General features: G+C 36.7%; 1 long non-coding RNA gene across 2 annotated transcripts in view; it reads right to left on the reverse strand.

Moving 5' to 3' along the window:
- The window catches only part of LOC143692197 (uncharacterized), a 248,540-nt gene that overhangs the window by 120,945 nt on the left and 101,409 nt on the right, over window positions 1-26,186 (reverse strand). The window contains exons 3-5 of one of the 2 annotated variants that reach the window (XR_013180062.1): window positions 11,937-12,029; window positions 9,302-9,379; window positions 3-2,654 (exon numbers count right to left, since the gene is read on the reverse strand). This is a non-coding gene — a long non-coding RNA (uncharacterized LOC143692197). Of the gene's footprint in view, window positions 1-2; window positions 2,655-9,301; window positions 9,380-11,936; window positions 12,030-26,186 lie in introns of those variants that run through there. The other variant, XR_013180061.1, reaches the window with a different exon arrangement.

Here is a 26,186-nt window from a genome sequence, read left to right on the forward strand (position 1 = left end):
TTAATTTTTTTCTTTTAGACACGGAGAAAAAATGTATCCACACCATTGAAAAATGGGCAAAGTATTGTGCTACTTGATTTTAAAAAATATTGTTTAGTAATATGTAGTTAATTATTTATTTGGAAAATATTTACTGAAAGGGAATAAGAGGGTGCCATTATGATGGTATGGGGATAAATGACCATTTTTATCTTAAGTAACTTGGAAGTAACACACAAGACTCACTGACTTCTCTTTTCTAATCAAGACAAAGATTGGAAAGTAATAGACTCTAAAATACTGAAGTTAAAATACAAAGTCATACATGCATCACCGGTGCCCAGATTTTTATGAATCCTGTGAGAGCAGTAACTTCACTTTTATTTTCTATCATTTAACTTGTTTAGGTTGTATTAAAAAGTAAACACCCTTAGCGTAGTCAAAGCTGCTATTTGTGGATTTCTGTGTATTTATGATGCAAAGACCTGAGTTAAAGGTGTTAGGTTGATGTGAACTTGTATTCAATATCTTTTTCTTTCATTTCTTACATAACATTCCTTGTTCATCTTCTGATGTCAAACAGACATTTCGCACAAACAGCATTCTGTGGTAACGAAAACCACACACAAAATCACAGAGTACCTGAATACCCTGGGCCCAGAACAGTGCTGTTTACTTCTACTGTTCATTCTGCTGACTTGTGGAAAAAACCATGCAAAGTAGCTTTCCTGACAGTATCTCAGGATAATAACCAACACACAGATTGGCAAACAACCTTATATAACTTGTCTGTGGCCCAGGCAATTACTCGCGTATCACAAGAGTGGTGCTGCCTCTCTTCATTTCTAGAAAAACCCACATAACTGTGTTTGGGACACTCTCTCCTAGGTGTCCTCCCATAAAATGGGAGCTATTGTTACTCTTTCTAACAGACTTTTGTACCTCAAATGTATCAGTGAGTACCATGTAGCCACTATGTTCATATTATTGTAACAAGGAGAAGTGATGTTGCCAAAATCCCATCACTCCTGCTAAAAATTGTACTAAACAAGAAAGATAATACATAAAGAATAAGTAAAATTTAAAAAAAATTACAAAAAATACTGTTAAAATGAATGAGATAAATGATGATGGACGGAGAAATGGTTAAAATATTATTTTGGGGTTTTGCTTGCTTTTATTTGGTGTTTGTTTGTTCTAAATTCATGTTACCTAGTATAATAATTGTATCCATTTACAGGGCTCTGTGTGAAAATAGTGGACATCAGGACAATATATTCCTGGAATATATATGAAAAATATAGACAGCACCTCTTTTCTACATAAATTCTTGTTCTCTATAATTTATCAAATGCTGTGTGGCCTGTACTACGATCATATATTATGAACAGTGAGACTTTTTTTTTCACTTCAGGTAAGCATTTGCTTACTTTTCCTACTCCAAATTCACTCTTGCTACACATGATTCTTGTTACTTTACTGTACTTACTTAAAAATACAATTAGAGTAATTCTAATTGTACAGTCCTTACTTTCACTCCTTGGCCAAGTAAATGAAAACAATATATATATATCTATACATTTACAATTACATTTCAATGTATGCATTATGTATGTTATTAATCAACATTAGAGATAAATGCATTGTAATATCTCAATTTTCAGTGTAGGTCTAACAGACATTTGTACTCTTTTGCACCTGAAGGCATTTATACAGCTTTCCAGTAAGAACTTCTTTCAAAGCATCACTGGTCCTCCCAGTGTTGTTTCTATTCTCTTGATGGATATGAGGGGAAGTTTTCTGCCTTTCTCTAAATTAAACTTGGTTGTTATTTTCCTCCTCTTTTTTGGACCAGTGAGTGGTACAAGAACATTCCTGTCTTCCTCTTTGTGTATTTTTGAGAGTTCACTATAACTGAATTCTGGTGTAACTTTTAGGCATTCTTCTCTTGCACTGAGTCTAACATATAGGGACAACCTCTACCTTCTTCTCCTGACATCAGTCTATCCTTGAAAAGTCTTGCTTTCTCAGTCATTTATTTCTAGCTTGTGCTACCAAATGAGGCTGTAAAAACTCATTTTGGCATTGCAATTGGCAGAAACGACCAGGCACAGGAAAATAATCAATTAATCTCTTCAGTCCTTCCTAGGCTAGAGATCTTTAGCTCTTTTTCAACAATTTTTCCTGTGAAAGCCGTTAGCACAAGTAGAATATGTCTGGAGAAAAGCACATTGTCAAGAAAGGGAAGGAATAATCTATCCTAAACTTTAAGTCTGTTGACAGTCTAGTCACAATCATTTAAGCACTTTTACATTCTACCTTCCACCAAAGCCAAATATTCCCTTCTGCAGATAAGACTTTATACCTAGAAACTCTGAAGGACTACTTACACTCCTTAATACTTGTCAGAAATGCTTTTGCCACATTTTTGCCTAATCAACATTAAGGTGGTGATATATTCATTATCTCAGGAATAGGTCAGAATCAGTATCTTTGTTTGCTTGCCTTGGAGTAGATGAATATTTCTACCTTTATTTCTTGGAAGGTATCCTTTCACTCTTGCAATGAAACACTGCATTTTCCTACTCCTTGAAGGTGCTTCCTTCTTTTCAGACAAGAGAAGGCAAGAAACTTTTTGTTGTCTAATTTTGTTTTTTGCAGGTTCCTTCCTCAGCCTGAAAAGACAAAAATTATATATAGTGCATGGTGGAGTAAAAAGGAGGAAATAATCACACTCAGATGTTCTTCTATTTAACACTTAAGCATTGGGTAAGTCTAGATGTCATTGTAATTATCAGAGTGTAGGCTACCAAGAGCATCATCATGCATTGTATTTTATGTTGCAAATAGTATTTCTAAAACCAGAAGATTTTTGCTTTATTTGGCATGTCTTCCATCTCTTTAAGTTCTTTATTTTAACACTGTTGACACCTTAATATTGCAAGTCACATCTTATCAAGCAGCTCTACCATATGAATGTGCCAAGACAGTTAACTTCATTAACTTACTATTCTTTCCAAATTAACAAAAGAAGGGAGTAAGAAATGAAAAAGGAATTGTAATGCTGTTTGCACTTCCTTAAAATATGCAGAAATTGAAATGAAGCAGTGAAAATAATGGATCGTGTTGTTCCAATAAAGTATAGTTGGCTATGCAAATCTGTGTACATTAATTCTTGTTGCAAGCCAGTTGTTAAAGTGCTTCAGTGTACCTCTAGTGGTGTTAGTGGTCTTAGCTCTTATCGCCTAGCTAATATTTTATTTGGTGTTTTCAAAAGTCTGCACTACAGATTCTAGTACTGAAAGAGTGTTCATATATCTCCAGGACTGTAAGTAATTTGTGATTATAATGGGCATGCATGGCACTGTTTTCTTTTTATTTTCCCTGCTCCCCACTGCTGCTAGAAGGTGGATGTGTGATAATGACTGTGAAGACACTGGCAAAATGAAATTTTGGCTAATGACTAAGGCCCTTATACTGTTGTATACAGTACACAATGCTGTTTACAGAAATACTTCTTCACATAAAGAAGTCAGCAATTTTAATTCTGACTTGTACTGTAAATATTTTTATCTGTCCTTTTTAAAAATATGTTTGATTGGCATAAGAAAAGAAGAAGTTATACCTTTACAATTTTTCAAACACCTTTCTATTTATTCTCATTTTATTAATAATACAAGAGAATTAGCCTTGGAATTAGTGACAGTTCATAAAATATATTAATCTCTTGGATTATTGTTTATCTCTGTCCTCCATTGTCATATCCTAACAATATCCCTTACACCTGTTCTAAGGGCTATAGAATGACAGTACGAGTGTTTTGAACTCACAAACCAGTAAACTAGCCAGACTGCAGGTTAGTGAAGAGTTCCTTCTCATCTTGTATTCAGCATTTGGGCAGTTAAAATAATGTGAGAAGAAAATTCACCACAATAAAAATAGTAACTACAATTGTCATAACATTAAAGGACAGTATGCTGCAACAGTGCAAATGATATGATGCATTATCAGATCAGAGACAGTCAAATGTCTTAATTTGAGCTTGATGCACAGACAGGCAACAGGCATTAGTTTTATTTATTAACATTGCTAAAATATAGTTTGTAGTCTGTTGATTGCTCCTACAAATAAATGATTTTTTATACAAATTTCAAATTTAGCTTTATTTCTGGAAATAGCCACCTGATACTATATTGGTTCATAAGGAAGTGCCCCACTGCTGATATTTCCTGCAGTAAGGCTCCCTGTTTGTCTCTGAATGCATTTTTAAGAGTCAGTCATCTCTACCTATGATTCAAATTAAGTCTGCTATAGTCACAGCCTGAATTTTTTGTTTATTTTATGTTGCTCTTGTCTTAAAAAAAAGTTGAGATCTAAATAGTCAAAAAGTTTATTTGTGTTATTAGGCTCAATATCTGGTTGTTTTGTAGGAATGACAGTTTTAAAGTCTTTGCTTTTAAAAATTTTAAGTACATTCAGTAACACCTCTTTTAAGTACATTCATTAAGTAATACTTAAGGCATAATGAATGCCTAAGACACATGCAATTTCCAGCACAACCTTACACCAGAATTCATTTAATGGGGGTTTAAACTAGAAAAAATGATTGATGTAAATATTAAAGGAAAAAGTGTTCTAATTTTTTTCCCTTTTTTTCTTTTTTCTTTTTTTAAATTTTGTTTCATTTTGGTTTTGTTTTTTGTTGTTGTGATTGAAAGTGTGGAAGAAGTAGCTTCTGGCTGCTTCACCTGTCAAGATAATAGTTGGCATCTCTCTATAGAATAAGCAATGATTACTCTCCTTTGGAGCTCAGAGGGGAAGCCAAATTATAATCACTTGCAGGTGTGACCTAAAGAAGACCAACAAGGCAGGAAATAAAAAGAACAGTCCTCTCAAAAATTCTTCATGGTTAGTGTCCCACCTGAATTTCTTTGTATGTTTAAATACATCTTGATACATAGACAAGTAAACTTAAAAGGTGTAGATATAAACAAGTATATGGAGACAAGATATGTATCAGTATGTATCTAATGTGTAGCTTCCTAATGTGTAAAAAGATTTCATTTTTACATGTCTATATGTATATAATTGCATGCCATACCTTTTGTGTAAATTTTATATTCAGGTGTGCAGACACATAAGTAGCTTTGCCTTTCTCACTTTTTCCTTTCCTACGTCTTTCATGACCACTCTAGATGGAAAATATATATAATGAAAACATTCACAAAAGTGTGGGCAGTCAGAAACACAGATATACATTAGATCTGTGTAGGAAAGTGGGGAGAGAATGGGATGGATGTGCAGAGAGAGGAAATAGGTTTGAATTCCTTGTGCTTCCCATGAATACACACATGTAAGCCTACACAGAAAACTCACAGACAAAATTCTCCACTACCTGTTTTCCTAGAAATCATAAAAAATGTCTCTGTTTATCCCAAGACATAATTTGGTCAGATTTTGTTTGTTGTAACACTTCGAGCCTGGTGATTTAATATTTTACTTCAAATACCATATCTTCTATCTATTATTTATGGTGATCTTCATATATACATCATTTATATATAAAGCAAAGTAGTCACAGTGAAAGAAGGTATTGATCTTTAATTTTTTTCCTTTTCTCTATATAATGCATACTTTTGGACCTTCAGAAAAAGTAAATACTGCAAAAGAGAAATGAAATTTGGGAAAAAAAACCCCCACTTTCATGGTTTGTGAATTCTTTCCAGGAAGTTTTACAAGAACAACACTTTCCATCTACTAGGAGATGTGACTTTAAACAAAATCTAAGTTTACTAATTTCTTTTTTGGGTGGGACGTAACTTGTATACTACTTTTGAACTGAGACCCGAGTATGAGAAGGTGGGTGGAGAAGAAACTTGGAAAAGGAAGATGTGAGTTCAGAAAAGTGAATAGCAAAGCACTTTACATAAACTTCCAATAAATTCACCTGCAGCCTTAACACATCAACCTATTAGATAAATTATTACTCTTTACAGAGTTAGAATTCTTGCTTTTTCCTTTATTCTCCTTAAAAGTAGCCAGCTGAAGAGGGTAAACTAGGCCTATGTTCCATACAGTGATACTCCCAGTAAATAATCAATTCTCATTCCGCCAATACATAACAAAAAATATTGCCTAAAAAAATGTTCAAGGGTATTTTCCTTTTCCTTTTTTCCAGGCTGAGATACTGATTACATAGATTCTGGAAAGTCTGAATTCCTAGAAAATATTATTAGGACTGAAAGGGTAATTTTCTTTCAATCTTTAATGCAAACTGCTCTTTTCTTCTCAACCTGACTTCTGTTTAAATTGTGCTTGTGTGTGGATTAGTGTGTGTGCATGTGCTTGTGTATAAGCTTTTAACAGCATGTCCTGGGGTGACTTTATGATGCTTGTATCCCCATTCATCTCTTTAGCCCAGAAATAAGTTTTGCCCCTTTAAGACTGGTTCCGAGAGCAGAGGCAGGCAGGGAGAGAAGAAGCGCACAGTTTGTTATCACAAACTGCATTTGCTCTCCCGCATCCTTCTCCTGGACTGCGTTATCTGCAGCATGGACAGATAGCAGGACAGAGCTCTCTCTCCTTTGCTTTTAGTTACTTTTAGCTAGCTGAGACAGAGAAGTTCCCTGGACTGTAGTTTTTCTTTTTCTTGGAACTGTTTGAACCTGCTCTGGACTGAACACCAGCAGCTCACACCTGTGGCCCACCAGGCCAGGCCTGGGCCATGGCATTTCCAGGACCAGAGGGACTGATAACAGACTGGGTGAGCCAAGACACAGCCCACAGAAGGGACTTCCAGAGATTGTCATCTCTTTGGAGCAGTGAGAGGTTTTACTGTTTAATACTGTTAATTTTTTGTGCTGGTGAATGCTTTGCCTATTAAACAAACAGGTTTTTTTCCACTTTCCTCCTAGGAAACCTTCTCCTGAACCAGCTGTGGGAGGGGCTGCTTGAATCTGCTTTCTAGAGGAAAGCATGTTCATGTGTCCTGGTTTAGGGCAAATTTGGGAGAAAACCTCCAAACATATGAACATTAACACAACTTGCTTGCCCAATCCTGTTTGCTGTCTTGGGGGATCCTCAGATTTCCTATTTTAAATTTTAGGACAATCATCTATTGAAATCATATACATTATGGAAAATAGTCTAATCAACATCAAATGGCTAAAATGCCATTACTTTGAAATTCTGGAAAGCAAAGTCTGTCTGAATGACTTCTGGAATTCTAATTTGGATATCAACACAAACAAAAATCCAACCGTAGCTTGAAAGAAGTAAGAGTGGGACAACTCATCATAAGAAGTCTGTCTTCATATGAATTCATGCTGACAGGTTTCTCTGTGCTTAAATGGCATGATAATTTTTATGCGTAATTCAGAATGCAGCATAGAGCCATTGGCATGGGATGGGGTAGGGTAGTAGCATGCCACATTGGACTTCATCCCTTCTTCAGGATGGTTTTCTGAGCATACATGATAATAAAGAAGAATTCACTACTCCACAATGGGTACAATTTACTCAGTTACTTCCACATTCAGGTGGTGTGAAGGGCAGAGGTCTAGACAATCCCTATTACTTTCCATTCATCAGAAGTAATCTGGTTCTTATGAATGATCTATTCTACTGTACAAGTGCCCATAAGGAAATCATCTACCTACTCAATAAGAAACATATTCAGCTGCTCTTTTTTGTCTTGATGAATGCAGCTGTGTCTTAGGTGATGAGCAGCTGTGTATGTGTGAAGGTGGGAAAGGCAGACTTGGAGGGAATCAGGCTTTCTAGAAATATAGGAATTCTGTTCTGGTTATTGCACATTATCCAGGAAATCAAAGTATGATAACACAGTTCACAAAAGTTCATCTTTGCTCCAGAAGTAAAAAATTAAAAAAAAAAAACCTCTATTGAAGTCAGACTAGATCCCACATGGATTATGCTTTGTTATGTGAAAAGAATTTTACTCCAAAGGAAATTGCTGTAATACCTAAGCAGTTTAAATGGAATAAAAATAAGGTCAAAAGACCATTCAGAAATCATAATTCAAATCTTCTCGTTTCCGTGTGTGAACACCATTGTGGACAATATAGAGCTGAAATTCTGCGTAAAGTGAAGTTTAACTCCCTGAACAACTTCAGGCAATTTTTGCGAAATTTCACTCACCATTTAGTTTAGTGAAGTAAATACATTTTTTTTATTACTCAGGGAATTGACAGATGTAATTGTTCTGGGAAAATCAAATATCTCTAGTGGGGAAACTTTAAGAATAACAAAACAAGAACATCACCTGGTTTTGAAGGTGCTTCTTAGAGGGCAAACCTCTCATGGGACATGTCTCTCCATCTGACTCTGCATGTGTGTAATGAGTAAGATTTCCACACGCATTTTAATTATTGTGCAGCTAGCTCCAAAAGGAGATTCAAACTCCTTAAGATTTGAGCCTGCCTATCTTAACATCCTAGGCCATGCTGTATAGAGCTCTGAGCAACCTGGTCTGCTAAGTGTCCCTGCCCATGGCAGGAGAGTTGAAACTAGATGATATTTAAGGTCCCTTACAATCCAGGCCATTCTTTGATTCTGCAACAATTCTGTGACTGTTGAATTAATCAGTCTGCTCTCCCAAAATTATGCTACTGAACACATAATAATATAAACTTCATTATCTCTTTCCAATAAATTAAACCATGGCTAAAGGTAGTTTCCCACAATATCTAATGTTGTGGCCAGTTCTGAAAATGTTTGTACTTTTTAAAAGAATTACTAAAGATTAGTTTTCTTCTTTCTGGTCTTCTCTTTTCCATATATCCACAAAGGAAGTGGATGCTCTTATAGGGTTAATTTTCTTAGCTTTTGGCTTTAAATTCATGCTACACATTGTGTCCAGCCTTAATATTTTACACTGTAAGCCATATCATCTTTTATCTTTTATTTATAGTGAACCTCATATTAATTTCTCAATAGCAGCTGGCACAGCAGGAGGGACAAGGCATTGATCTTCCAATTTATCCACTACTCTTACATATCCTGAGGTCGATGCAGTCTAGGGAGATTGATGGGCTCTGGCATCAGTACAGCATGTGTGTGTTTCTCATGCATGAAAATCAACAACAGGAAACCAAAATGTGACAATTGACAGTAATATTGGAAACCTCTGTAATAAAAATAACAGGATGGTCTTCAATAATTTAATGGAATATTGGGTATTCCTTAATGGAAAATCAGCCACGTAAGAGTTTGGGTATATAGGTTTGTGAGACTATATTTGCAACAGCTTGGTAAGAATTCACACTTTCACATGCACAACATGCATATGTGTGTTTTCTCTCACCTTACAGTATGAGTCACAGGGCTTCACTTTAAATTGCGACTTGTATTTTCATGCATACAGCCGGATAGGGACAGACCTCTGAAGGATCAGAAAAGAAAAGACATTCTTATAATTACACATTGTTTGCAGTTGCACAACAGGGTTTGTGTGGAAGAGTGGCTACGTGACAGGGGCCACGTTCTGGACCAAGAATCGGGAGGATGCAGCTAATCTGGGTCCCTGCACCTGCAAAACACTGTGTCCTTGAGCATAGCTGTGGTACAATAACAAGCAGTGAGAGAGCCATGAGAAAAGAAAGATGTAACCCCTAAGGTGTGAGGAAGAGCTGATATTGTAGTATAGCCAATAGATTGCTTAGCTTGCAGAATATGTATGAGCTTATTACTTGTTGTGCATAAAAGTCTGATGCTCTCTTCAATAAACGAAGCTTGCTAAACACTCATATTGAGCGTCCAAGTTTCCCTCACCTCGACAAGTTTGAGAGATCCTGCTGTATCATCTCCAATTTTATCTTTTTAGAAATAAATCAATCTGTGTTGTTATCAGTTATGAACAACAGGTGACTCCTACTGTCCAATACCAGTTCTGTTTCCCCTCTCTGGTTATATGCAGTAAAAGAGGGAATGGTAGACATCTAAGGTTTACAATCTACTGTAGGTAGGTTATAGGACTTGGTGGAAAAAATTTTAAACATAAACATTATACCTTTCTCTGCTGAGTGTGTCTTAACATAGAAATGCTGTCCTACTCAAATGAAGAACTATCTATATATCTATCTAAAATTTGCTTGTCTAAGACGTCCAGTAGTGGAGCTGACTCTTTAAGGAACTTTGAGTAGCAATCATTGCATGACCCCACACTATGAAAAGCTACAGGTAAAACTTTAGCTTGTATTTCTAATTACTCAACATACAGGAAATTGTTAGAGTCAGTGTAACATTCATTGCCTTTTCTCATATGTGGCCTTTGATGGTGGGGTTAATTTATTTTTCTCCTTTGTTTGCCATCTTTCAATTACCCAGAAAAACAATAACAGTTCATGCTGTTCTACCACAGTGCTAGAGCTTTCTGTCTCCACAACCCAGGACACAGACAGGTGGATTTGGAAGACACTGAGGTTTTGGAGTCAAAACCAGCCCTCCAGCTGGTGATTAAATAATAAGAGAGAGAGAAAGAGAAATGCTCCATGACATGGCCTGGGTACAAGGCAAGGGGACATATTAAGACTAAAAAATCCACACTAAAGACAGTGTTATTTCATGTGATATGAAGGTAGGATTGCAAATACAGAGATAGACTGTTCATTTTGGAGCTCCATCCACTGCTAGCAGTGTTCAGGTACATATTACTTATGAAATTAAAATTACTGTCATCCCCTATGGGTCTTAAGACATCAAAAGGAAGGGAAGAGTGCGGTATCTTTCTACCAGGCACCTTAAAAGCTATGGAAGAAAAACTCTTCTACTACTCGGGATGTCCTCTGGTATCTCTGGTATGGAGGGACAGACTCACTCCCTTTAACAGTCCATGATGTAGTGTTTGCATAAAAGATGCCGTATGACCTGTTGAGCTTTATGTAGCAATCCTGCTGTTTTAAAAAAAGCTCACAACTTTAATGGCCATAGTAAACAGAATATCTCACTTAAAACTCACAGCAAAAGGCTATGGGGGGCTTTAAAGTATAGCACAGAAATTGCAAGAAACTACTGTGAGCTATTTTTCTATTTTAAAGTTTATTCTGACTACGAAGACCCTTTATTCTTAGAAATTCAGATTACTATAAAGAATCCCTGCTTTTGAAGTGTATTTGTTAAGAAAGGATAAGAAGCCTCTGAACATTTACTCAAATATAGGAATGTGCTTAGGCTGGGGTTTTGTCAAGTTTTTAAAAATATTTGAATATATTATTAGGTACTTGCTTTGTCTGTGAATAAAACAGGAGATCCTGATAAAAAGAAAGAGACTCTTTTTGTAGTATTTCTGGACATAAACAGTAATAGACATTCCAGAGATTTCACAGGTGAGACTGCTTTTATGATATTTCCTTCTCAATTTTTAAATTTTATTTTATTATATTTTATGCAGTTCAATAACCTCCTGCTTGCTTCAGGTACAGGTGAGATAAATAGTGCATAAACCCCACTAAAATGGCTTCTGTCCCAAGGTGCTTACAATCTGAGCTCATGCAGTGGCAAGAAGAAAGAGAATAACAAAATGGAATATAAGCAAAAAATACATAGACTAGATAATTTTGACTGTGTACCAGTTCAAGATGGCATACATGCTTCACAGTAGCTTTCTGTGGACCCACAACTTGTCCTGCAATATAATTTAAAGGTTTTGAGGGAAAAACAAAAGAAAATAAAAAACTTCACATTTTGTTTAAGTTTGCTCTCCATTATATATGTACTTCCATCCCTATAGCGATAAACCTCTGAGCCCAAGAGGACATTCAGAGTTACCTGGGCAGCCTTTGAAAGGAGGCTCCTGCATCACTGATACTGGTCATCTCATTCAACACACAGTGAGTTTTTTAGTAGCTCTCACAAACATCTTGGAATTAATAAGATTTTCTACAGAAAGGCTGAAATATTCCTCTTATAGACAGAAAATACCTTCTGTTTACCATACATACCAGTAGTAATGGATGAACTTAGACTCTTCTTATCTATCTTTTCCATTCTGTATCTGCACCATTTCTCTGATCATTCCATTACTGTGAATTGCCCTGTAAATAGGGAAGTAGAATACATGGTGCAATGCCATTAATATTTCTTTGTGCTTGTGAAGATTACACATGGTGAGATCAAACTGCTACCACATAGCTGACAGCATACATACGAACAATTAGTATACAAATGCTTTTTCCACACCTCTGACACTGTCAATTTACTGCTCCAGTTCCTACTACCATTCAGTTCTTCCCTTACAATCTGATCAGCTCAATCCTTGGCATTTCCTTCCAGCTGAATGTCTTTAATAAATTTCTGCAGCAATTACTTTTTTTTTAATGAGCTCATTATTGAAAATCTTAAGATAAAATTTGTCCTAAGATTCTTGAAGAATTCCCCAAGTAACATCTCATCTGTAACATGGTATACTGTATTTTTAAGAATATTTTGAATATTTCAACCAATATGTTCAACTTTTGCAAGTCCCAAATGACATTAGTTAATGACAAACTTGAAAATATGTAGGTAACTGTAAAAAAATGAACTAATTTTTTTTCCTTTTCTTTTTTTTGTTTAACCAACAATTTTCTAAAGCAGACACAACAACCTTGCATTCCTGCATTCTGAAACAGGAAAAAAATCTCTTACTAATACCACCACATTGCATATACCATATCAAGGCAGCTCCTTATGTAGTGGGGACCAGGTGCAGGGAATTGTGATAGTGAACCTTGGGGAATTAGTTTAGAATGACAGGACAGGCTCTTTTATATACAATATATGTAAATATATATACATATATATATATAGATGTGTACATATATATATTTACCAATTGTTTTGCCTGCAGGAAAGAGGAGGGTGGTTCTGTCTATGCTAGGGAGACACCTATAACTGCATTATAAAAAATATTTTAGTGTAACTTTTTTTTTTCTTTTCTGCCAGCAAAGAAACAGGGATTAGGAAAGAGATTATTTTATTTTCAAAGTTTATTTTACCTTTCCAAAATAAGAAATTTTCAAATCTTCTGCCCCCTTATCTCTGTGGACTTCTGCTTTGTCTTATACAACTCAGAAGCTTCCACATTGCACCTCTCCAGGATGTTTGAAGTTTGGCCTGGCTGCTCTTGTCCTCTGGAGCATTTAATTCAAAGTGTTCTCTTATAAAGGTGTACAAATGTGTGTGTGTATGTGTGTTATTATCCAGTTGAAAATATACTGTCACCTACAAAGAATTAAATTGCAGTCTGTATTAGCAGGAAATGGGACAATAGCAAGGTGTGGGGCCCCTGTGCAAGTGTGTAACACTGTTCCTGATGCCATGCAACTGCACCACCAGGGAGGAAAAAGGATTCTTAGGAAGGAACACCAGGGACACCAGGGGCAGCAGGTGCAAGGGGCAGCAGGTTAACCCCAACCCCAGGGAGACCCTGTCCTTGCAGTGCTCCGACACTTCCAGAGAACAATGCTGTTCAGTTGTTATAAAGACTTGGACCAGGCTTATTACAGCTGATAACTCAGACAAGCTGTAGAAGAGAGTAGAGTTCTAAAATGAGTAAGAGTAGTGGGATCTTATGTTGAATTCAGAAAGCAGTAATGGTAGCAAAATGGATAAAATTAGGATGAAACATAGCGTGCCACGCATTTTGGGAAGCAGCTGGCTGCAGTACAAGGGCACTATTGAATCTCTGTGGTAATGTCTCCTTTCTTGATGCAGACCAAGGAGGACTGAGAATGTAGGTTTTTAAATTGGATGTGATAGATAATTCATGAATTTTCCATTTTTCCAGATAGGGGTCCATCTACTGTACTCCCACTGCACCATATGATCACCTACAACAGTGCACTAGACTATGACAACCTAATGACATCTGCTGTTTTTCCACCTGCCTCTTCAATAAGTTAGAAAACATTTTGGACTGGATGCACTGCACTTCATGAGCTTGCTTTGAGAGAAATATGTATATATAAATATAAAAAAATAGACAGATTTATTGATAGTTTTGGATTCTGAAGAGAAAACTTATGAGCTGTATTTATAGTGCTCGTATTTTTCAAGAGTTCTGATTCTAGGATTGTCACAGACATCTTTTTATGAAAAATCCTTTCTTAGGATTTTTTCCCTTCTGAGAAGCTGAGAGGCCTCAGAGGCAAAATGTAAACAATGGTTATCGGCTGCTGTGGAATGCAGCAGGTGGATCCGTGATTGGTCTGGTGTGCATGTTTGGAATTAGTGACCACTCAGGGCAGAGCTGGCTCTCTCTCTCTGTCCGAGCCACAGACCTTTGTTATTCATTCCTTTCTATTCTTAGCTTAGCTAGCCTTCTGAGATGAAGCTTTTCTTTCTATTCTTTAGTATGGTTACAATGTAATATATATATATATAATAAAATAATAAATCAAGCCTTCTGAAACATGGAGTCAACATTCTTGTCTCTTCCCTCATCCAAGAACCCCTGTGACCACTGTCATATAGGATTTTTGGGCTAAATCCCGAGAGACTTACAATAAATCATATTGTAGAAGGAATAAATTGAAGCACTTTCTGGTTGAAACAAATACTGAACTATAAAGGAGGTGTGTGGCCCTGGTATTGCTCCTGTTGTTGTCCCTAAAAGTGGGATTTATAACCAGGATCAAAAAAATAAGGTTTGACTTGAGAAAAAAGCACAGGTGAAAGGGATTTAGACTGCTTATGGAGAGTAGGCTCAGTGTAAGTGAGCAGCGTGTGCCCAGGTAGCCAAGAGGGCAAGCCCCATCTCAGCATGCGCCACACACAGAATCACCAGCCAGCCAAAGATGGGATCATCCTGCTGGATTGAGCTGTGGTGCAGCGTCATCCCTAGTCCTATGTGCAGTGCTGGCCACCAGAGTTTAAAAAGGGTGTGAAAGTCCCTGAATGCTTCCAGAGGGGTGGAACAAAGCTGGTGGAAGAGCTGGAAGGCACATCCTGTGAGGAGCAGCTGAGAACTAAGAGTTTGACTTTCTTGAAAGGAAGCTTAGAAGTGAACTGATGCTCTGTACAGCTTCCTGACAAGGGAAGTGGTGAGGGAGGAAATCCCAGGTTTCTCCCTGGGATTCAGGATTAGGTAAACTTTCTTCATCAAGAGGTTGCTCAAACCCTGAGACAGGCCTATCACTGAGGTTGTTAATGCTCTATGCCTGCCAGTGCCTTAAAAGGCCTTTGGTCAATGGCCTTCAAAATATTCTGTGTATTGGTCAGCCCTTGAAGTGTTCAGGCAGTTAAACTAAATGATCACTGTAGATCACTTACAACTGGGTCTACTTTATTCCAAATAAATGTAAAATCTGCTGAAACAAATGAAATGAGAAAGTGCTTTTTCTGACATTGCAGCCACTTCAGAAACCTTTGCTACATTTCCAATGGCAATGCTTTCTCTTCTGGGACTTCAGCCAGCACCCCTTCACAGACTTCTAAGTGTTGTGCTCTGGGTTGTGGTCACTCAGGTCTTGAAAGCCTTCAGACTCAGGAATACCACAAACTCTCTGAGCAGCTCACTTAGCTCTGGTGCTTAATGATTCTCACGGGGATTTTGATTTCTCTTACATATCCCCAGCTTGAATCTTTCTTGTTTCAAAAATTGTTCCTGTCTCTCATTCCCTGATCAGGAAGTGCTAGGAAGAGACTGGCTCCATCCCCTCTATGACCTCCCCACAGGCACTGTAGTGTGCTGTCTGGCACACCAACACCTCCTCTGCTCCACAATGGACCAGCCCCAGACCCACAGACTCTCCTTGACTCTTCTGAGCCCTTCTTTGCTTTTCCTCTTTCCTGCCTCGGATCCCAGCAGAATGCAGTGCCCAGATGAGGTCTGATGGGTGCTGAGCAGAGGCAATCACTTTCATAAATTTATGTTAAAACCTGTTTTCTTCCAATATCTTTGACAATGATTCTTTAAGCAGCCTAACCACTCTTTTGTGACACTTGGGTGTACAAATCTTTTTTATCAAAAGGCTTGTTTCACTCCATTCACTCCTTTTTATTCTCTAAAACTGTATTTTCTATCAAGGCTGTGAGCAAGTAAAGCAGACTTCTGCTGGGTTTTGGGGTGTCCCCAGCAGGCTGCAGGGATCCCGGATAGCACAGTCCTGTTCGGGACAGACTGTCTGAGCTCCCAAGCAGTTCCTAGCTGCAGGCAACCTTAGCAAGCTTAAGTGATATCAGCTCTTTAGTGATTATCAGATCATTGTGATTTCAGCTCTCAGCTTGCTAGGTGCCTAGGCAGGCAGATGGAGGGAGAGAGAGGACAAGTCTGTATGGAGTTCCACAGCGATGTCTTTATTGGTTCTTCTGCGAAGGGTACCATGAGAGCTCTTTATATAGTGCACAGGGGAATCAGAAATGGTCCAGTGGCAAGGGTTAAAGGAGTGACCTATAGGGTTACAGAGAGATAAGCAGGGGTTCCAGAAGGTGGAAGAGAAGGGCTTCTAGCTCATTCACCATGACTTGGCATTTCCCATCTTGGGCTTCTGCATGCCAGGGGGCCCTTGCAGGCCCTGTGTCTGCTGCAAGCAAGAAGTCCCCTGCACTTGTGTACAACTCTCTGCCATCCACAGGCAGCATCTTTTCCCACTATTCCTTCCCATCTGTTGAGGTCAGTTCCATGCACTATTGTCAATCACCTTCATGTGTCCTACCTGCTCAGCAAAATTTATCATAGCATTATTTCTTTAGTTATTTAAACTATTGGCAGGAAAATTTGCTGCAGCCTGGTAACTGATAAGTTGTGTCATTTCACTGCTCAATAGGACACAATTGAAATCATAAAAATACAGTAATATAAGACAACAATGAGGCAGTAGTTCATGAAGTGAAGCAGTAGATCAAGGAAGAGCATTTTAGCCTAAAGAATGTTGTGTGAAGACTTGTGCTGATTACAGATTCCTCTGGACCAGGCCAGAGGTTTTACAAATTGGAATATGGCTTCTACAGAATGGATACTTCTTGACATAGCTTTGTTAAGTGAACTGTGCTAAAAAGAGACATAATTTTCAGTTTTACTTTGTTATACTGAGAACCCTGAGAAAATCAGTATCTTCATCAGTAAAATGGGAAAAGTAATATTTATCCACCTGTGACAACTGCATCATGACCCAAGGATCAAAGTGCTGTACATAACTAAGTAATTTTAGTATTACTACTTTGATGTGTAAATCACTGACACAATTTGCTGTAACTGTCTTTGAAGTTGTTCTGAAAAATTATACCATATTTCTCTTCAGCAGTAATTTAATTTGTGAATTAGGGACATGACAGACCATAAGAATCTATTTGGAAACCTTCCAACTGGTTTTCTCAATGTGTCTGTGAACATGCACTTAGTGTTCAGTAGGCAGCAAATGTCCTCAAATTATTATTACTGATTGCATCATTTTCTCAGTGAAAGAATTTGTGTAATTATAAATCTTATTTTTGTTAATATGAATAATTTTGAATAAATTGAATAAAAGTAATATGAATAAAAATGATCTGGTTCAATTATCATAAATTAAAGTTATAAAACCAAAGTTGTTAATCATTTAACCTAGCTACTCCTACCTTCAGACTGGTTTAGTATGGATGAAGTTTTCCTTGGAACTAGACAGATATGCTATGGGCCAGATGACTTCTGAAGCCTACATTTCATCAGAAAATACAGTCAGTAGTCATCAGACCACCCAGGGAATTTAATTGGTCAAACAGCCATATGTCATCTTTCAAGAGGAAAATTCAAAAAGAGGCATGATGTCCTTTTTTTGCCACTCACATATAACCCCCTTCCCTGTGTGCATGTGCTTCAGAGTGTTGCATATAAGGGTTAAAATGTTGTGTTAAATGAAAACTTTTGATATTCATTAATCAATAAATGTTGTGAATACAATACTATGATTGAAAAAATGTATTTCAAATAAGTTTCAAGTTTGTGGAGTAGTACTTACACAAAGCTTTTTAAAGATCAAATAAGTTAAAGAAAAAGCAAAGCTCATATTGCACAATAGTTTCATAAAGAAAAACATGGAGATTATGGCATTTCAGGGCTGTTTATGATGTTCAAGACACATTGAAAATCAAATTAATTTCTATAGGATGAACCAGGTTAGATCATATAACCAGGTAGTTTGAGAAATGGCCAGAATGGTTTTCAGTAAGAATGAAAAGTTAGAATCTATTTTTCAAAAAATTTTTGCTGTTATTTAAAATTAAAAAATGGCAACAGCCATTATTTTAATGAATGCTACAAAACACAATATTTTCACTGTTAAATCTTCTTTAAAACTATCACACTATTGTACGTTACCACTACCAAAAATAGCTTCTACATTGTAAAGATATATTTAAAGCATCGCTAAGTCAAACAAATGTCTGAGTCAAAAAATAAAAACAGATTTTTTTTTCTTTCATTCTAAATTATTTCTTGGCTTTCCATGCAGAAATATGGTTTACAAAAGCTGCTTCAGATAAAAGGTTAAGAAGTTATAAATAGCTAAAAAGCTCTTTTCCTTACTTTAGCTGCTTTAAAATTGCAGTATTTTTGACTTGTAAACTGCTGAGCCAATTGTCTCCACCAGGGCTTATTTTGCAGTTCCTATCAGATTTTAAAAACAATCATGATGACAGTTTGTCATGATATACAGAAACAAATACAGAAAATAAACAAATGATTGTTACATTGTAACAACCATAATTTAAAGCTGGAGATTCATAACTGAGATTTCAATAGAAAGATTATTTTTTTGACTTCAGAAATCTAAATTCTTCAGTGGTTGTTTTATATCGACATTTTAGTTGCCCCTACTTAAAAAAAACCCAAAACAACAAAAAACAACCTAATGCTCCAGTTCCTGGAATGAATACATTGTTTCTTAATTGTGTTGATACATCTGGTCAGCCTTCTGCTGGAAATATTTTTTTAAATACACAGGAGTGCTGTTATCTGAGGAGATAAGAACTGTCATAAAAAATAGGCAAGGTAGTAAGTTCTTAACAGACAGACTGTACTCATTGTCTGCTACTGAGAAATTAGTGGCAAAAAGGACGTTCTAATTATCTAATCTATCATTCTGTCAATGATTTTTCTTAACTTTTCCAATGTTTTGAGATATTTGAGATAATTCAGGTTTATTTTCCATCACAGTGAAATGTTATGGCTAAACACTCCTGATATCTTCCACTACATATTCAATTACTTAACATTACCTATTATCTTTAATAGTACACCAGGTTATTCTAGCCTACATTTCTCTTTAATTTTGCAATATCCAGCCCATGAGAAATTCAAATACTTACGCAGGTAGGTATTTTTAAATCAAGAGTGGTGTGAAAATGTGGAAAGTATCCACAAAATGATAGTTCTCTTTAAAAATGATAAATGATTCCATCTAATTGTCTGTTTGACTGCCTACAGTATCTAGAGGAAGTGGAAGTGCAACAGTTCAGGCAGAGGGAATGCTATGTTTTACGATGAGTGACATAGACCACACAATTAGTTGAGGTTATAGAGAAGAAGGTGGACACTTTAGTTCTTGAACTACCACTGTAATGGTAAGACATTGTACTTCAGAGAGAATGTAGCTTTTGGAATTAAACACCAATATAGCCGGATGGCTCTGGGCCCCTCTGGCCTTGCTGCTTGACCAGAGGCGGCGGCTGTGGTGGTTTCCCCTCAGAGACACCTTTGGCTGGCTGCATGCTGCAGCTGGGCGCTTGGGACAAGTCCAGGCAGGCAGGAGCTCGGGTTTACCTCTGGTAGAGAAGTTTTGAGGTGATGGTGAAGGAAAAGGAGACGGATTCTGCTGGAGGGTTTTGATCCAGAGCTTTATTTCTGGCATACAGATCTCTGAATGCTGCAACAGCTCCAACAGAACCAGAACCGTGTGGTTGCTGTGTCTCTGAACCCCGGGGAGAGGGGGAGGGAAGGGGTAGGGATCCCACCGACCAGGTAAGGGCGGGGGGGAAGTCCCAAGGGACAAATGACACCTGGATGGCCCCCCAGGGCTGAGAGGCATCTTCTGAACTTCGCCAATCACATGACGATGCCCTTTCTGGAATGCCAAGATTGATGGACAGCAGTCAGCAGGGGGCAAGGGGAGGGGAAGGGAGAGGTTATTGGCACACCTGGGAAAGGAACCAGGATGGATAGGCTATTACATCACACTGCAACATGTAGCTGCCCAGATAACATAGAAGAAAATAATTGCATTTGATTTGAAGAAACTGTGGTACTCTGAAGTGTACTCCCTTAATCCTAGATAGAATAAACTTGAGAAAACCATTAAGGAATATGTTCAATTTGAGGGAAAGCTCTTTGATACAATCATATTTTGGTAGGGCTTTTGACTTAGAGCACCCCTGGTAGTAGCTCTCAGTGACCGTGGCAAGTTTGTCATGCATTTGTGATTCTATTCTGCTCATTGAGGACCAGGAAGTCTAAACCTATGACTGGCAGCCCTGTACATAAAATTTTCTGTGATGACTTCTGCTTTGGAACATCTGCTGGAAAACAACTATTGAAAAAAGAGACACCTAATCCATTTTAATATTTGTCTACACTTCTACAAAAGACATGTTTCTTCCGTTGACTTTTCCCTTGTCAGACACATCTTTGCAGGCAATCATATCACAATCATCTCTGTTATGGTGGGAGGATTATTTTTGTAGAATCAATTGCTTTCTCTCTTGTCTTTTTTTTTTTTTATTTCCAGTCATCCACCTGAGGACATAATGAAGGAGATTTCCTAAGTGCTAAGTCTGTACTGTAAATTATACTTAATGTCTCTGGTAATTGAACCATGGGCCTTCATCTATACATCATTGAATGAGATTATATTTCGGGGCATGAGTTTAGAATTTTAAGGGTACTACAATTTTTAATTGTTAACCTTACAGAAAATTTCTTCACACAGGGGAAAGACACTCAAAGAGTTTGCAGTTCAAGAAGAATAGACTCTTAACCTTGCTGTTGATGTGCATGATATAATCTTAGGAAACACAATAAGTACTTAAATATCTATTTTTCTTTTCACTGAAAAATAATTTCAACAAGGAGAGTCACTTAAACTTTGAGTAATATTTTTCCTTAGAAAAAAGATCTCAGAATTTAATCGCTTTAGGTTTGTTTAGAAATTAAGACAGAATTGCAGTCCTGATAAAGTTAAATTCTTTTAAGTGAACTTAATAATATTATGCTTGACGTAGACAGGATAGAGCATGGTTTTATTCCAACAATATCAGAACACGCTATTTAAATCACATGTTCATTTTCACTGATATGTTGTCTTTTTAAAATTAAGAAGTCACATTTAAATTTTTTGAAAAAAGGTTAATTTGTTGACCTCAACTTTGTTTAATTGCTAGTAATGCATTTTATGCTAATTAAGCATGCTTTCTCTACAACTCCAGGAGGAAAAAATAAAGCCTTTAAGGTTCCTCGTAATCCAGTGCCCTGGGGCTGTAGACTCCTAAATCTTTCATTTTAATCTACCAATTATATTAATTATATCAATAAATATGTCATAAAGAATGTATCATTTCAGCAACCCTTCACCTGCCATTGCTTTAAATCCTATTAAAATACACAAGGCAGTATCTTTCCTTAAAAGGATCAAAAGAAAGAACTGACTAAAACATTATCAGCATTTTCCTGGTGATGAGACCTTAAAATCTCTGATCTCAGTTGCCCATGCATAATAGTAAATATAATATTGAGGAAGAATAGAGTTACTTCACTCAATAAATATGTTTTATCCCTTAGGTATGATTTGCCATTTTAACTTTCCATCCTTTGCTTTTAAACATTTATAATGGTCTTAAAATTTAGCTCTACTCAATTATAAAAGAGTTCTCCTCGTATTTTGCAGCTGCATCTCAGTTAATAATCTGCACAGACCCAGCCTATTAAAGTGATAGAAAAGAGTGCATTAGAATTTCATTCTATGAATTTGTTGTTTATGGAGAAAGTTTTGACATCCTAAAATTGCAGTAGAGGTTGTATCTTTCTGAAACAGTGTGATTTATTGACCAAGACTTTTATGCTGACATAGTCTGCACCAGAATTTAACTCTCTGTACTACAGTGTAGCTTTCCAATATCAATACAATCTCTGAACACAAAGTTAGAAATGAGAATGAATGGGATTTTTTATGGCAACAAAATAAAGTAATATTTATTTTTTTCTTTTAGTATTTTTCTTCTTCTGTGCCATTTTAGTATTAAAATGGTAGTTTAATTAGTTTTAAAAAAATTGTTTGAGGAATTGTGAGAAAAAAAAATCTTACAATCAATAGTTCTTGTGCTTTCCACAATATTAAATGAAACAAAAAGCTTTTTTCACCTGAAAATATTAAATTCAGAAAAATGGAGAAAGACAATTGTGATATTTTCCTGTCTATATTTTATACAGTATCAACTGGACTATACAACTAGATAAAATCATGTTAATCACCAGAATATGGCATCGCATGCTTGTACTTTTCTTGGAACTATCACATAACATAAGTGGAAATGCATGCTCATCTCAAAATCCCTTTTTTTTCTGTTTTATTTTAGTTTCTGATGAGATCTTTTTGACTGTTATGATTTGAAGTGCATATAAGTTACCAATGTATAAAAAATTCATTCAAATCTATCTGTATTATCATAGATGAGATTTTTCCCTAACTTCAGGCCTGAAAAGCAGTCAAGAGAAATTAAATGCAAATCTAATTACATACGAATTTTCCCTTTTATAAAGCCCATAGGCAAATAAAACTTGCCCTTTTTATGAAGCGGAGCCCACTCTCTAATCAGGCTAGAAAAAAAGACGACTCTGATATATGTTATACATAGACTGTAACACAATAATACTACCAAATTTTTGTCAGGCAATTAAACTTTATGCCAAGCTAATTCAATTTTGTTGCTGTTGTATTAAGTCTTACAAAAAAGCCTGAAATCTGTTCTCTTCAGTAAATCACAAGTTTCACAGAGCATTCCCTTACTCAGACTCCTTGTTCTGCTATTTTGATATATTAAATATCCAGCAAAAAATTTTCAGGGTCATAAATCTAGAGTGATAAAATTAATCTTATTGCTGAAGAGAAATAAATATTTTATTGCAATTTTATGAGCTTTTGTTCCCTTTTCACTTGCAAGTAGGTATTTTTTAGTGGCACAAAGACATTTAGCTACTAAAAAATGTATTAGAAACAGTACAGCAGTAATAGAATTCATATCTACAATGCTGTTCACTTCTCAGAATGAAGGTCCAAGAATATCTGAAGGAAACCTTAAAAGATAATATTGTCAATAACAGTATTACACTGATTATTTTTCTTACATTTTAAACTCCAGGAATAATTTTAATCCTATTAGTAATTTTCAAATGGAATTTTTCTGAAATCGTACCTGAAAAATAGCTGTGCAGTCTAATTTACTGCATTTAAATGAAATGTGCAACCCTAGAAATTAGAAATGCTAATCTAATTCTTCATTATTTTTCCATTTTTTTTCTTAGAACCACAAGGAAATTCTAAGATTGGGGATGTTCATGACATGATTATACCTTTATCTGAGGTGCTAAGCATTTGCAGAAATGATGCAGTCTATACGAGTCTGCCACAACATACACTGCATTCAAATCTATGTTATCTGATATATAATGAACAGATTCTTTGTCACAATTAAGAAATGGATGGGGAGAAAGGAATGTACAGCTAAGAACTTCAGTTGGAGTAGAAACAAATGGAGAGGGATCACAGGGTTTAGTGCTACATGTTACACAGAGGGAATTACTTTCTTCAAAGTCGTGCTGCAGATAAGTAAAGTATGACAGTTTTCTGCTGTGTTGCACAGCCATTCACAAATGTCTAAAATGACTTTAAAGGCCTCATTACAATTTGGCAAATATTACATGAAGTTTGCACAGACTGTGATTTTTCCAAGGACCTGAAACAGAGAATTAGTTAATCCAGTGATTTGTTTTGTCACTAAAAAAATGCAGATCAACAAATGAAAAAGGTAGTGTGGCTAAATCTGGAGATAACACACAATCAAACAAAACATTGTCACCAGAAAAATTTATCTTCCTCAGAAATGCACAGAAACACTGCAAAGCATCATAGATACAGAGCATTCACAGTTTTAGGGCTTTTTCTTCACTTTTTTCCCCCTTTTTTTAATATATTAACTTATTTTGTTACTTTTTCTGTAAAGACATGGTACTTTTTAATGAACACTGCTGATGTTTAAATTTGGACTACATGAAAAATATTAATTTTTTCATAGTTACTAAATGGAATGCCAGATTACTAATTCACAGTTGCAAGTGGCAAACCTTCAGTCCAAGAAGGATGTACAACTGCAAGTAGAAGCTTTAAACAAGTATTAAATGTAGAAATCAACAGAAATTTAGAAAATCAACAGAGGTTTTTAGAATTACCTAAGTTTGTTGAAAAATATGGTCAAGTTTAGGAATAAAAATGTTACAGGGTAGGCTGTGTTTCAATATTCAGACTAAATATACACAGGGACCTCAATTCAAATGTATTCTATTGTCCACCAAAATGAAGAGGTATAATATACATAAAAATTTTCTTTCAGTTGATTGTGCTAAGTTATTTGCTCTCCACTTTCAAATTTTACCTTAAATCCATATCACACACCTGACTCCCTGACTCTGCTTTTCTACTATAAGAGTTTAGCAGGAAAAGAGAAACTGAAGATGAGCTTGTGCTGAGAGAAAAAAAATACTCCAGGCCGCTAGTATTGAGGAAAATACTCTTGAGCTCTGAAGAAAACAGCAGCAATATTCTAAAACAATAAAGTTTACCAGTTAACAGGCTTTTTAATATTTAAGATTTAGGTGTACTTTAGTGCAAGATTTTGATCAGACCTTACTAATCACCAATCAGGTATGCAACCTAGGGCTTGAATACATCTTTTTCTGTCCCACAGCAGTGAATATATAGTTATACCACGAGACATGAAACAAACAAAAAAACCCCAAACAAAAACAACAACAAAACAAATCAAATGATAGAGTATCACCATGGATAAATAAGCTTAGTCCAGAGAAAGTTTAACAAGAGGGTAACCTCTGGGGGAGGAGCAGGAACTAGTCTATTTCCTGGATGCAAAGGCATCTTGTTTACAGGGTAAAACTAACTGTAAGACTGAGCTGCCTAGACACCAAAAAGTTGAGAAGAGGCTTAGGGAGCACCAGTGGACATTTTTGTTTCACTTCAACATGGAAACTACTCCAGAAAAAGAATGAACTATGGTTAATGTTGACAACACTATACTCATCACACACCATAACTAATCACAAACATTTATCTAGCAGGGAGGCTAGATTTGAACTATGCCTACCAGCTCGGACTGCCACATCATGTCTCGAGAAATTGATTTCCTGAACACTGGCCACTACTAAATCCTGTGTAATAGTGTAGATTACTTAAACTAGATGTGATGTGGGAGTACTATATAATCAGGCTTGTCCTTGGTAAACTTTGGGATGATATGAAAAGCTTACAAGGTGAGGGGTGGTGAGGCCCCTTCATCAATGATTTTGAAATGTACTAGCCACACTGGTGCACACCTTCAGTTTTAAAGAGATTAGTCAGGAATTCCTGAGATAACATAGTATCTGACATGTCATACTATCTCAATTCCTGAGATAACCATGAAGGAAATATTTCAAAGGAACTAAGGGGTAAACCTTTAGAAAGACAACACTGCAGCTCAGATGCCTTCATTTCAATGCATAGAGCGTGGGCAACAAACAGAAGAAGCTGGAAGTAATCATGCGGCTAGGAAGTTATGACCTTGTTGCCATTACTGAAACTTGGTGGGATGAATCCCATGACCGGGATGCAGCTACCAATGGCTGCAGGTTGTTTAGAAGAGGCAGTGGAAGGAGGGGTGGAGGCTTTTGCCCCTACATCAGTAGGTGGATCGAGTGTGAAGAGTTGCCTCTGAAGAAGAGCCATGGGCAGGTCAAAGCCCTGTGGGCAAGAACCATGGACTGAGGCAACAAAGGGAACCTTGTGGGTGGTGTCCACTACAGCCCCCTGATCAGGTGAGCCCATTGGTGAAACCTGCTGTCTCCAGCTGCAGGAGGCATTGCTCTCACTGGCTCTTGTCCTGCTGGGGGACTTTGACCATCCTGACCTCTGCTGGAAAACAGCACAGACAATTTTAGGAGGTCCAGGAGAGTGCTGGAATACATGGAGTATGAC

This window comes from Agelaius phoeniceus, chromosome Z (genome assembly GCF_051311805.1).
Source record: "Agelaius phoeniceus isolate bAgePho1 chromosome Z, bAgePho1.hap1, whole genome shotgun sequence".
Classification (NCBI taxonomy): domain Eukaryota; kingdom Metazoa; phylum Chordata; class Aves; order Passeriformes; family Icteridae; genus Agelaius; species Agelaius phoeniceus.